Source organism: Arvicanthis niloticus, chromosome 22, assembly GCF_011762505.2.
Source record: "Arvicanthis niloticus isolate mArvNil1 chromosome 22, mArvNil1.pat.X, whole genome shotgun sequence".
Taxonomy (NCBI): Eukaryota; Metazoa; Chordata; class Mammalia; order Rodentia; family Muridae; genus Arvicanthis; species Arvicanthis niloticus.
The window spans coordinates 31,177,061-31,190,193 of record NC_133429.1 but is presented as its reverse complement, the minus strand read 5'-3'; the positions used below and the strand labels follow the sequence as shown (position 1 = coordinate 31,190,193).

Here is a 13,133-nt window from a genome sequence, read left to right as displayed (position 1 = left end):
ACTAAGCTAGTCTTTCCTTTTATCCTGTATTTTCTCCTTATTCTTTGTTTAGAGGTCTACTCCACCCTACTGCTGTGACATGGGCAGAAGGCCCTCTTGGTGTTCCACGGTGCTTAGCTGTCACATCAAGATCCTCTCTTCTCAATTTACATGTTGGGGACTGACCTGTTTGCAGGGTTTCTTCTTCCTCTTCAGAGTCTGTGATGGAATGTTCCTGTGTTGGGTCTGAGGTCTGTGTCACAGATTGAATGGGTCCCTTTTTCCAGCTGGATGAAGTCTTTGGCATTTCTATTACTGTAGGTTAATTTCTTTTATATCTTGTTCTTTCGGTATTTTCTAGTACACTGGAGAAAGAGGTTAAAAACATCAATAGGATTAGTTGTGAAAAAGGACCGTGACAAGATAAAAATTGGACAGAAACAAATGGAATGTTTTTCCCCCAACCAAAGTTCAAATCAGACTAGACAATTCTCATTTCTCTCCGAAAATAAAAGACAGAAACTAACTCACAGATAGGCATTTTGTGTTCTTTCCTCAGTTTGGTGCCTTTTATGGCGTCTTTTGTCATATTTCATTCTGTGCAAAATGGTGCTCGAGAGATGTCTCAGTGGTTGAAAGTGGGTACTTTTCTTGCAGAGGACTCGAATTCAGTTCTTAGTACCCTTGTCTGGTATCTCACAGTTCCTTTTATCTATGGCTACAGGAAGATCTGATGCCTTCACCTCTCATAGACATCTGTCTTCTCCCTCTCCCTCTCCCTCTCCCTCTCCCTTTCCCCCTCCCCCTCCCCCTCTCCCTCCCCCTCCCCCTCCCCCTCCCCTCCCTTTCCCTCTCCATCTCTGTCTCCCTCCCCCTCTTTTCTCCCTCTCTCTTTCCATTTCTTCCCTCTCTCTTTCACACAACATACACATATACATACAAATAAATTGGTTAATTTAATTAAATATAAAAAAATACACCTCTGTTGTATTGATCATGGAAACAAAAGTGTAATAATCCATTTTATCTTCCTTTCTTCATGAATTCTACACCTCTATGAGTTTTCATCTGGACATGAGAAAGGAGAGGAGTCTCGGCATTTAAATCTTGCATTTATCTCAGTCTACAGAGAAGCTCAACTATGTCAGTATTCCATATTCATAGGGTCTGAAGTCATGAATACATCAAAATATCAATCAAAACTATTTAGGGAAAGATGGTCTGTAATCAGCTTGTATTTATTGGCCATTGTCACCTCATAAACCACATAGCACAGCAACTATTTACACAGCATGTGCATTCAACTAGGAGTAGAAGTTCTGGGGATGATTTAAAGTTTATGGAAGAATGTGCATGAATTATATAAGAGACCTGAACATTCTTAGATTTTAGTATCTGGGGGATGAGGTCCCTGTGAATACTTAGGGTGATAGTAATCACTTACTCTTTTAGTTAAATCTGGGTTCTTGGCTAACAATCTCACTACCTCCTACAAAATCTATGATGCATCCAGGAACCCTTGACCTCTGCCTTCTCTTCCTTCCTTCTTTCATCTCCACAAAAGTAAGAGAACCCTCCTCTATTATCTTTGATCATCTCTGTGAATCTGAAGAATGTTTTTCTGAAGTACACACTATCCATTTCACCTTTTATCTACACTTTGTTATTCATAATTCATTTCAGTCTTTGAAAAAGATATTTTTTTATCTTAGAGGAGATTATCTGAATGTGCCCTTACTTAATAACTGTTCATTTACTGGACTGTCTTGTTCTCTTGAGAATTCCTGTACTTTCCAAAGGCATTTGATTTTTTTTCCTTCAAAAGGAGAAACAAATGGCTAGCAAGTTGTATTGAAGCCTAATATAAAACAGTAAATGAAAAGATGTTTTTCTCGATAAAGAATGGTTAACAAAAATATTGGTGTTCAATTTATAAGAACATTTTCACATTTATTGGATACCACTTTAATTTGTTCTGTGTATATTAACAGGATAATTTGGCGGTTGAGCATATGTTAGGCATGATATTCCTGGGTTTACATACCAGCTTAGTGGTTTATTTGGAATAATGTTTATTATTAAAGAAATGTATAGGTGATATAATTAATAAATTATAACAAGAGTGCAAATTTATAAGATAAGGCCTAGATGAAAATGAGATTCCATTTGAGTTCTGGAGACTGGAGGGAAGTTGGCTCTCTTCTAATGTTGATGCGTTAAGATTGGAAAAGATAGTGTCCATCCTCAAGTAATTTTATAGTGTGAGGTATGTATTTTTTTCTGAGATATCTTACTATAAATTTCTCAAACAAACTTGGAAGACCATCAAACCAATGGCTTTCAACATAAAATATCTCTGATCCTAGTATTAAAGAATCTTATTCTTGATTATTGGATTTACCTCATTTTCATCCATATTCTTCCCCTTTCCAGCTCCTTCCATGCTCCCTTTCAAATTTATGACCACTTCTGTGTGTGTGTGTGTGTGTGTGTGTGTGTGTGTGTGTGTGTATGTGTGTGTGTGTCTATGTGTGTGTCTGTGTATGTGTGTGTGTCTGTGTGTGTGTCTCTGTGTGTGTGTCTGTGTATGTGTGTGTCTGTGTGTGTGTCTGTGTCTGTCTGTGTGTGTGTGTGTGTGTATCACAACTCCTAAGGATTTTTAAACACATTTATGCTTGATTATCATCCCAAGCCTCTTGACCTAGAAAGTTTAGATGTTGCTTCTGAAACCATGCATGTTGAAGACTCCCCAGGTGACTCTGATGGATATGAATATGGAATTCATTGCATAGTATCTGAGTAAATGGTTTCTTGAAAATAATAATCTGTGATTGTGTTAATCTGCAGATTTCCAAGGTCAATCCTGAGAATCCAACAAGACTAGACTTAACAGGTCTAGAATTTTCACTGTTGGGAGTTATCCAGCTACTTCCAGGGTATGTGATATATGGACCACACTTAGAAAAAAAAGGTACCCAAAATAGTTTTATAGAATGCTGTCTGTTAAAGAAATCCACGGACTTAATACTAATAGGTTTTGTGTTTGGTTGGTTTGGTTTGTTGGTTGGTTGGTTGGGGTTTTTTTGTTTTGGGTGTTTTTGTTTTTAGATAGATTACATTCAATCTCTTGGATATTGCCTTACATTGATGATACCTAGTATGAACCCTCTTCACCCAAGAATAACTGATCAGATGCTGCAATAATATACAAAGAGCAAATATTTGTCTATTCATAAAACCAAAAGTATACATAGAGCTCTCTGTGTGTACAGAGAGCTCTCAAGCTTTTCTATATCTGTGACTTGTTACTGGGACACTAAGGACATCACAGTGATCATGTCAATATTACATTGCTCTTGTTTTCAGAAGGCCTGGGGACACTTTTATTATAATATCTCCCGATTCTTTGTGAAATGTGTAAGTAGTTTACACTGACAGATCTCTCTAGACAAACATTCAGGGCCACTGAAAGAATCATGCACTTTGTAGCTGTTCCTTGTACCTCTTCAGAGTCAGTCAGTGGTCTGCAGCCAGAATGATCGTTTCTTTTCTGTGGTTTCCCTCCTCGTTTATTACACTACTGCTCCCAAATGCAGCTGAACATGCTGAGTGGGGTGTGGCTAGCCCATCTTTTGCAGCATCTCCCTTTCTTTATACATCCTTAAATCTACCATGTCCACTTCCTTCTCTAGAGCCTTTCCTCATAGGTAGTAGGTTTAGCCACCTCTGCTTCCTCCTCTTCCTCAGCCTAGCTAACATTTACCTTCATGTTTCACCTGTCAGATCAGGAGTAACTTACTAGAGGAAACTGTCATGACTCCTGATTAAGATCAAAGTCACTTTTTATTTCATTTTATTTTCATCTTACTCACGATTTTCTTACTTTGGTTTTCTATGCACTTTCATGGTAAACTTGCCCGGCATCTCTTTCAACTGTTTGAAAGCAGAGACTACATGTGGATGTCTCTTTCTTTTTAAAATGATAGTTGTTCATTAAGTATTTGTTGAAGAAGTAAATGGTAAAGACTATAAAAAAGTAAGATCTATGATACTGTCTTCTCAGTGGGTTTAATCGAAGAATTATGCAATATGTGCTTTTTGCTGGATACAGTAAAAGTTATAAAAGAGCAAAGATGGATTGTTTATAAGATGTAACCACAGCAAATAAACATTGACTTCATCATATATGTAAATGTATTTGTGTATATATGTGTGGGTAGATGTGCATGCATATGTATAGATGTAATTGGATTATATAGAGGTATGTATGTGTGTATTATATATGTAGATATATATTTGAATGTGTGTAGATGCAGTTGAATTGTGTGTGTGCACACACACATGCACATGTGCATTGTACCTTTTAACCCTTTCCTCACCAAATCATCTCATCTTATCTATAAACAACGCAAGAACATCCTGCTATATCTTCTAGGAAGTTAAAATTGTAAATATGTATCACACATGAATGCAAGACAAATATATTGTTTCTTCATTTCATAGATGGAAAAAACAGTTTTATTATGTAGAGTTATAGAATACAAAGGCTGGAAAGTATATTAGGACTATATGATATATAGCAAGATTGCACATATATAATATATGTATATATACATGTATATATATACTTATATATTAGAATTATATATTATGTATTATGTATTTATAACTAAGGTTATAAAAACTTTCTCAATATAATACCAACATTTTAATCATTGTATAACTTTATTTAAAAGTAAATCAACGATATTTTTAAAACCTTACACTGAAAACCTAGTAGAAATACTTTATCAGTAAAAACTCCTATATCTAACACAATTCAGCATTTTAATCTTAAATTGGAACCAAATCCTACAAACCAGTGTGATTATAATTTTTTAATAGTTCATAACTTGTAAAATAGGCTCCTCAGAATTAACAATGTATGCTATGACTTTATTTGATACACTTCTTTCATATTCAGAAACATATTTTAGAGCTCCCATATTAAATGAAATTAAAGACTCACAACTAAAGATATATTTTGCTGGAGGCAGTTGCTACACAGTACTAACCCCATTTTAAATATGTTTGTAATATCATTCCCTTCAGCTTAAATAGCATGCAGTAATGAACTTTTCCTCTTCCCAGACTGTGCACATTAATACTGTATATTTTGGCAATTTATTTGATGTGATTAATTTCTATTGCCTCGCTCTCATTATTTCTCAAATGGTTTGAACAGAAAAGTTGGAGCCTAGATAAGCAGAAAAATAAAAGTATATGCATCAAATATATTAATTCAAATGAAATTGTATTTCTACTATTCTAGTTTATGCAAACAGAATATCTGTAGCTAATGGACCAAAAAAAAAAAAAAAAAAAAAAAAAAAAAAGAGAGAGAGGGGCGGAAACCTATTATGGCACCTCCTTTTAAATGAATCCTGAGTAGCCTGCTGTTGAAATGCTCAATTTCACAAGAAGGCAGTTTGTCCCAATGCTTATCAAAATGACAGTGTACTATTTCATTCCACCATTTTTGATCCTGTGTATCAATACTTTGCAAAAGACACTATCCATGTAATATATCATACCAATGTTTATTTTTCCAGGTTGGGTAGGCCAGAATTCATCTACACTTCCAGATTCAATGAATAAATAAATAAATAAATAAATAAATAAATAAATCTATTGTAAGATGTGGTTAAATGACTTTACCAAGGTCACATAGGAAATCCCCAGTCTGTGTAAGATGAAAACAAAGTCCAATGAACCATGGTGCCTCCCATCCTGGGAAATAATTTATCAGGCACTTTTCCCAAATCAAGATTAATTGGGTCAGAAGAGAGCTCTCCCTTCACTGAAGAACATTGGACTAACACGGCTCGGTACTGTTATTTGCATGTGTGTATCTTTTAAACAGAGCTAATGAGACAGCAAGTTCAAGACAGCACGTATGACTTCCTCTCAAATACATCAAATATTTATACCCTTTCATTCACACCATCTGTGTGAGGTAAAGTGTAAGGAGTGAATTTTCTCACATATTTTGTTCAGAGAAAAGTCTGAAATGACAGCTGAGGCTTTGGGTTTTCTGACTCTGATCTCATACTTGTTTCTAGATTAAACCACATCTACTGTGTGGTCTCTGAATTAAGGCATGTCCACTACGTAGTTTCTGAACTAAGCCATGTCCACTGTGTGGATGCTGAATTCAACCACATCCACTGATGTCCCCCAGATGAATGCTCTCCTTTAAAGTCCAGCTATCCCTATTGAAATAGCTGTCCTCAGGGAAGCCGCTGTCATTTCGGTTGTAATTTTATTTCAGTGGAAAACCACTGTTGCGTTTTTTATTTATAACTTTACAAGAAAGGATACCTTACACTCTGTAGAGGTCAGCTTTCCAGAACTGAAATCAATTAAATTATTCACTGAGGGTGTCAGGGTCAGAAAAATTATCTGCTCATAGATTTACACTTTTAATGGGAAAAAGAATCAATTGTAGATTCTATGAGTATCAAATGGAAGTCAGGGCTCTGTGGTTTGATTTGAAATGGAGTTTTTAAAGGAGTGAAAGTTGCTTCTAATGATGTCATGGTGAAGGCACTGTGATTTTGGGATATTTCTGTATGTGCTCAGAAGTTAATTAGCTGTATTAGCGAACCTACTTTGTATACATCAGATTAACAACTCCCAACTATGAATTTAAGGGAAAAAATGCCTCTTTCTGTTAGTGAGACAGTTATCTGATGGATAACTGCCATCATCATTCTATGTCAGTGCTAGTCATCATTACTATTTTCAATGGCTTTCAACATGCAAAGTGGTACACTAGCATCTTTAACTATCAGCTCTCAGGTATGGAAAAGGGTGCTTGATGTATTTACCTAAATTCCCTTAATTCCCACCATCTACTTTTCAAGGTACCAGCTGTGAAGATTTGTTGACCTATTTGAAATCCCTGATTAGGAGAGGAAAAGTTTAGTGGCTGTAATCCCTCCCAAGAATCCCAAAAGACTACTAGCAGAAAGCGACAGTTTCTCTGCTTTACTCTGTTGGGAATTGCCACGTTCAAGGAAAACAACGCCTCAGATAAGACGACAGGAATATGAGAAAAATAAACAGGGTATAGTGGTGCATTGTGTAATCCCAGAAGATGTAAGAGGGGAAACAGGAGGATCAGAAGTTGAAAGTCAGCTTAGAATACTTGAGACAAAGCAAGAATACTAAAATATTACACTGAATACATTTTGACAATGTGTTTTGGATCCTTATTTGATGGCATAGTTTGGGTCCTTATTTGAAAGAAGGCCTCATGCTAGACATTAAGGTCATTACATAATGGTCCTTGTCTTCACTGAGCCTACAGTCTATTGACACAATGAGGTAACTTAGCAAGTCACTAGAGATAAAAATAGTGAGGCATATGAAGACACATTAACCAGGATAATTTGACAAATCCATAGCTTGTGACGTGACTTAATTGGTACAGAGCTTGATGACCAGGCAGGAAACCCCACTACTACATAATACTAGGCATAGTTTTATAAGCATGGTATAATAGTAGCTCAGTCACCCTAGAACTGGAAAAAGGAGAATGACCATTTCAAAGTCATCCTTAGTTACATAGCAAGCTGAGGTCAGACTGGGCAACTGCCCCCCCCCTAAAGAGAAAGAAAAGAAATTGTTATATAAAATATAATAGTTTTTCAAAGTTAGAAAACAAATAGGTATATCTTTAATGCAGTTTGGGCATAATAAGGGTCGAGAGCAATGCTCGAAGAAGCAGATAGAAGCGTGGAGGAGGGGTTGATAAACGCCCCATGTGTTCCACTCACTTTCAGGAAATAGCTGTCAAGGACATTTTACCAAAAAAACTGCACAACTAGAATGAACTTTTGTGAAAACATCTCTGCAAACAGGTTTGTATATGGACAGAAGGACTAGCACAAGTTATTTGGTTCTGATGGCAGAGATCTGAGTAAGGAAGCCATGATAAGGGTCTGTATAGTGCACGTGATGCAATAGGAATTAATTTGAAAGTTGACCAGTTGATTTCCTTGGCTGACATGTCATAGGTGCCTTGAGAAGACAGAACTACTGGAAATCACTAATGTGGTCGGGCAGACCAGTGCTAAGTCATAAGCGAGACTGCTGAAAAATCTTACTCTCTGGGGGTAAAGCTAGCATCAGAACTCTTCCTGTGGGAAGAGGTATCTAAATGAGTAATTTCATGACCATTGTAAGTTGTTGAGTTATATTATAAACCCCTATTTAGGATCTGTGTACATAAATTAATATGTGTAATGATTATGTATATAATGTGATAAATATAAAAAGTTTTAAAATGCTGCAAATAGCATAAGTCAGAGGCCTTCCTTATATAGGAGCTGTCTATACAGATGTATTACTCTATAGGACTCAACAGGAAAGATGTAATTTCCAATGATTAATCACCATGATACTATATTGGTTTCATTTAACCTCATTAATTCAAGGAATATTGGGAAAAAAACAAGGAGTTGAGAATGTAAAAACAGCTCATACTATTTTCCAAATTTCCTTTTTTGTCAGCCAAAGGGAACATTAGCGACTAGAAATTCCATAATGCCAACCAACCAGAGCTCCCCAGCGTCTAAACCACCAGCCTGGGAGCACATAGGGAGGGACCCATGACTCCATCTGTACATGTAGGGGAGGAAGGCTGAACACTGAGTGGGGGTAGGGGGAATTCAAGGATGGGGAGGGGGAGTGGAGGGGTAGGTGGGGACACATTCTCATAGAAGCATGAGGAGGGGGATGAGATAGGAGGTTCCTGGGTGGTGGGGGGGAATGGGGTAAGGTGATAAAATCTGAAATGTAAATATAATATCCAATAAAAAAAACAAATTCCAGTAGAATTTACAAGTGGAATTAAGCAAAATGTTAATCAATTCCTATACGCATTAAAATGTGTTTATTTTCAGAAACCATCCGACAAGTAGATGCTTCCTGTAATAGAGTAATCTTTCTTTTCTCTCTGCACCTCCACAAATTGCTACTGGGTGGTGCGCTGCACCGTAAGACACTTAGGCAGAGAGATGGTACACAAACGCATTTTAGAAAACAAAACAACTTCAGTTTCTACAGCAAGAGCATAAATATTACATTCCAAGTTGATATAGGATCTGACACCTTGACACTTCAAATCTAAAATAAATTATTCGGAAGGCCCGCTGTCTCTTTCCCTGACCTCTGAACGCACAGCTTTGGTGACCTTGAATGTGAGTGCAATGCATTACTCAGGCTGTCCTTCATCACCATGAATTAGCAGTTCTAATGTATGCCTCTAATCATCAGTTTATTTTTCAACGTGTAATTTCTATCTCCCTAAATCAATTTAACTAGCGGCAGGTTGTGAACGTGACTCATTGCATCTGTGCCTGTGGTTAGCATTATGTTGCTGCCACAAGGCCACATGACAGATTTCTAGGCAGAGGAAATTGTCCATTTCAATTAACAGGACACCCAGGATATTTCCCTGTCAGGAAATAATAAAAGTGTTCAGTGATTTGCCTCCTCTCTGAGAAAGGAGAAGATGCCGTGTACTGTAACTGGGAGTCGGTTTCCATTTTTCTTCAGGACACAAACTAGTAAGAAACAAATATGAATTGTAGAACATGATATATATGTACATAGAACTTAAAGAAGTGTGGCTCCTTCATTCCCCACATTGTGTGTGAGCACCAGACAGAATTTTCCCTATTCTGTTACATCAGTATAAAGAGAGACATACATATCTGAATTTATGTTGCTGTGATTGCCATAATAGATCTTGGGCTTCTGTGCTGTATTGTTCTAATATTGAGGTCTTGTTTACCCTGTGGAAATTTTAGAAAAAGGAAATCTGTTGTGTTTAGTTCCTTCCCCAACACTAAAGAAGACTAGAGGACAGGTTATAAGGCCAAAACAAAGTGTCATGGTGACTTTAGACAGCTGCTTTTCAGTGATGCTTTGAAAAGGGTAAAAAGTTTAGCATTGCCTCATTTGTTGCATGGTGCACGATAGCATTTTAATATAATTATGTGTCAAACCATTGCACCTTCAGTCCTATTTTTCATATACTCATTATGTGTGTGTATGTATATATGTATGTTTATATGTGTGAATGTGTTCAAATATACATAGGTATGTACGCACACATGTTGTTCATAGTCTGTGAAAGGCAACATCAAAAAAGAACAAGAAAGAGAAAAACTGAAGCAAGACTCCTTTCAACTCGAGAAACATCCTCGCAAATGCACACAGGTGCTCTTCGGATAGACTGTTTTGGTCGGTTAAACCTCCCAAACTCATCTCCGTAGCAGGCTGCACATTTCACTGGGAGACAACTGAGTTATAAAATTGGTTTTGGACTACTGAGAAAAGAAGAGGATCTAAATAAAGAGTAGAGATTGTCTCATGCACACCATAAATAGGACGTATTTCTTCTGCTGGCAAATTTCTCTTTCTATTACTGGTTTATTCTTCTTTATGTATAGAATCGTGATTTAGAACATTTTCCTATCGTGCCCTTCATATAAAATGACCCTTGCTTTATTTATGGAAACCAAGCTCTTTTAAAAATTCAAGTATTTTTTTATAAACAAAGAATCATGGCGTTATACAATTCAGAAGCTAAAATGATGAGCACCTAACGGTAAAAACGTACATTAAAGACGAATATCGCTAGCAAAAAGGCTGATATATTCCAAACGAGGGAGTTAGCTAGAGATAGAAAAGCTGATAGTGTGCTTGCTACCTTCTGCTCCTCATAAAAGGTTTTTTTTTTTTTTTTTTTAACCTTTCAGAGTGGAATGTAACTCTACAATAGAATCAGAGGCTTTTAACATTTTGAGTGCCCAAACCTATAGTTTTTAGTTGTTTTGTTTTGTTTTTAATGAACAGTTGTCATGACACAGTCCAGGCTGGACAGGCCTCTTTCTATGGATCCTGCTGCCCTTCAGTTTCCAGTTCTTCTCTTGGCCAGGCTCTTTGCTCTGCCTACTGAATGCTGGGATTACAACCGTGTGCCACCATGCCAAGCTCAGACCTATACATTTAAAGGAAATAATTTAAAGCCATTCATACTTTTTAGTGTATTTCTTAACGGGTTCAAATTTTTTATAAATGGCCAGCAACTCATTCACTTATATTGGGAAATTAAGTATTCCTCTTCTTGATGTCCCTAAGTAACTATTGCATTTTACCGTCAAAGGTGACATACAAGATCAGGATGGCTGTGCAGTCTCTGGTTTTAGTCTCTTACTGAACACCGGGGGAAAAGAGAAATAATCTATGATATCTCCCCATTATCAAGTAAGTCAAGTGATTTGAGTGCTGTTACACCGTTGATGTTAACTACAAAATTGTGAGACTAATAAACTTTCAGGAGAAGACTAGGAAATCAAATGTATTTTCATGAGTTCTCAGAGGTGTACTCAACTGTGAGAAAGGTTAAATGCAGAATGTTTCATAAAGTTCCCTGTGGAAGGGATCATACCCATTTCCCAAGTGACGGATATGTTATACAGGATGCTCATATTCAACTTAAGGTCTTCAAACTGATACTCAGACAGAAGTCATTTCAAAAGCTCTATTTTGTTTTCTATATCAAAGTTTTGCAAGTGTGATCTAGAAACTTCTGAGGGCCTAAGAACCTTTCTGATGACTATGAGATAAAAGGCTGTGAGTGTTTTGCTTTGGTGTGTGTGTGTGTGTGTGTATCTGTGTTTTAGAGGGTGTTGTTCATTTGCTGGTTTTGCTTGTTTGTTTGATGGTATCAAACCCAGGGTCTTGCAAATGCTTGACCAGTGAGTGATATCCCCAGAAGGAAATAATGACCATGTTTCTATTTTAAAATTTCCCTGGACCCAATGTGTAGTGGTTTGTCAGAGGTTATATTAACACGCCGACTGAAGAACCTGAGCCCCCTGAAGCTTTCCATGAATTCAGACATTTCAGAGTTTGAAATTTCTAAAGCACTATCACCCTTCACAATGTTTTTACTGGAAAATAATTACTTTTGTCATAACAAGTGTGTTGAGGTAGGAATAGGCAGCTTATTAAATAAAATTCCCGGGCTGATACACTTGCAGAAGAAGATCACTGTTCTACACTTCCTGCTTTTGAGTTCTACTCAGTTGTGCATCCCCAGGTGTAGCTCACATGTTCTAAAGCTTTGAGGGAGCCTTAAGGTTTAAGAGTAAAAGTGAGTGGGTAAGAGCAGAACCATTCCCCTCCCCTCGCTTTCTCTCTAATTTTTGAGATTATAATTACATTTTTGCCCATCCATTTCTTTCCATGCCCACAAATATACCCTTCCTCACCCTCCTTCCAACACGCTGTTTTATTCACTCATTGTTATTATATGCATATATGTATATACCTATACCTACCTATACATACACATACATACATACATACATCCCTAAATTGTACCATGTTACTTGGGATGTATGATTTGATAATCGCTACACTAGACCAAGTTTCCTCACAGAGTGAAGTGGGGCCCTGCCACATGCAGTACAACAGCCCTGTATCTAACTCCCTAACAAAAACTAATCCATGCCCTTTGTAAGCTTCTGTGCTAGAGACAATTTTCAGAAACATCTTGATGCCATACTGGATTTTGATTGTTTCCTTAACCTCATTCTTTAACACAATCGGTAATTGCTGCTCTTTTATTAGACATCACGATTATGGATTATCACCACAATCAGATATTGAAATCAAACACATCTGAGTGAATTTCACTAAAAGCCAAAAAGCCCAAGATAGGAAGGACTGGTGATAAGACTCACATGCACAAGAGTGACTAGAACCACTAAAGAGCTCTCAAAGGAAATTTTTTTGTTTTATTGATTTGATTACACCTCTCCTACCTGAATGACATAAATGGGTGGTAAAGCCTAAGAAGCCAACTTAGATGAATTTCAACAATTTCATTGAATATGGCTTTAGTGTGCCACCAGTCTTATGGAGGAGAGACAAAGATAGTCTCCTGTTCCCTTGAACACAGAGAATCCAGGCTTTAGAAAACCCAGCTGCGGATCTACTCTGCAATACATTGAGCTTCTACACTCTGTGGTGATACCTGACCAGGCAGGAACAATGACTGAGAATGGGGTGCGGGTAGGCTCAGCCCTGATGCC

The 13,133-nt window shown here is 37.1% G+C and overlaps 1 protein-coding gene across 11 annotated transcripts in view; it reads left to right on the top strand.

The window, feature by feature from the left end:
- Positions 1–13,133, top strand: part of Syt1 (synaptotagmin 1) — a 509,196-nt gene that overhangs the window by 142,928 nt on the left and 353,135 nt on the right. For 4 of the 11 annotated variants that reach the window (XM_076920177.1, XM_076920170.1, XM_076920171.1 and 1 more), the window contains one exon: positions 2,827–2,915. The exons of the other annotated variants lie outside the window; for them this stretch is intronic. The gene's annotated coding sequence lies outside the window, so the exon portion shown is untranslated. The remainder of the gene's footprint in view (positions 1–2,826; positions 2,916–13,133) is intronic. 11 annotated transcript variants of the gene reach the window in all.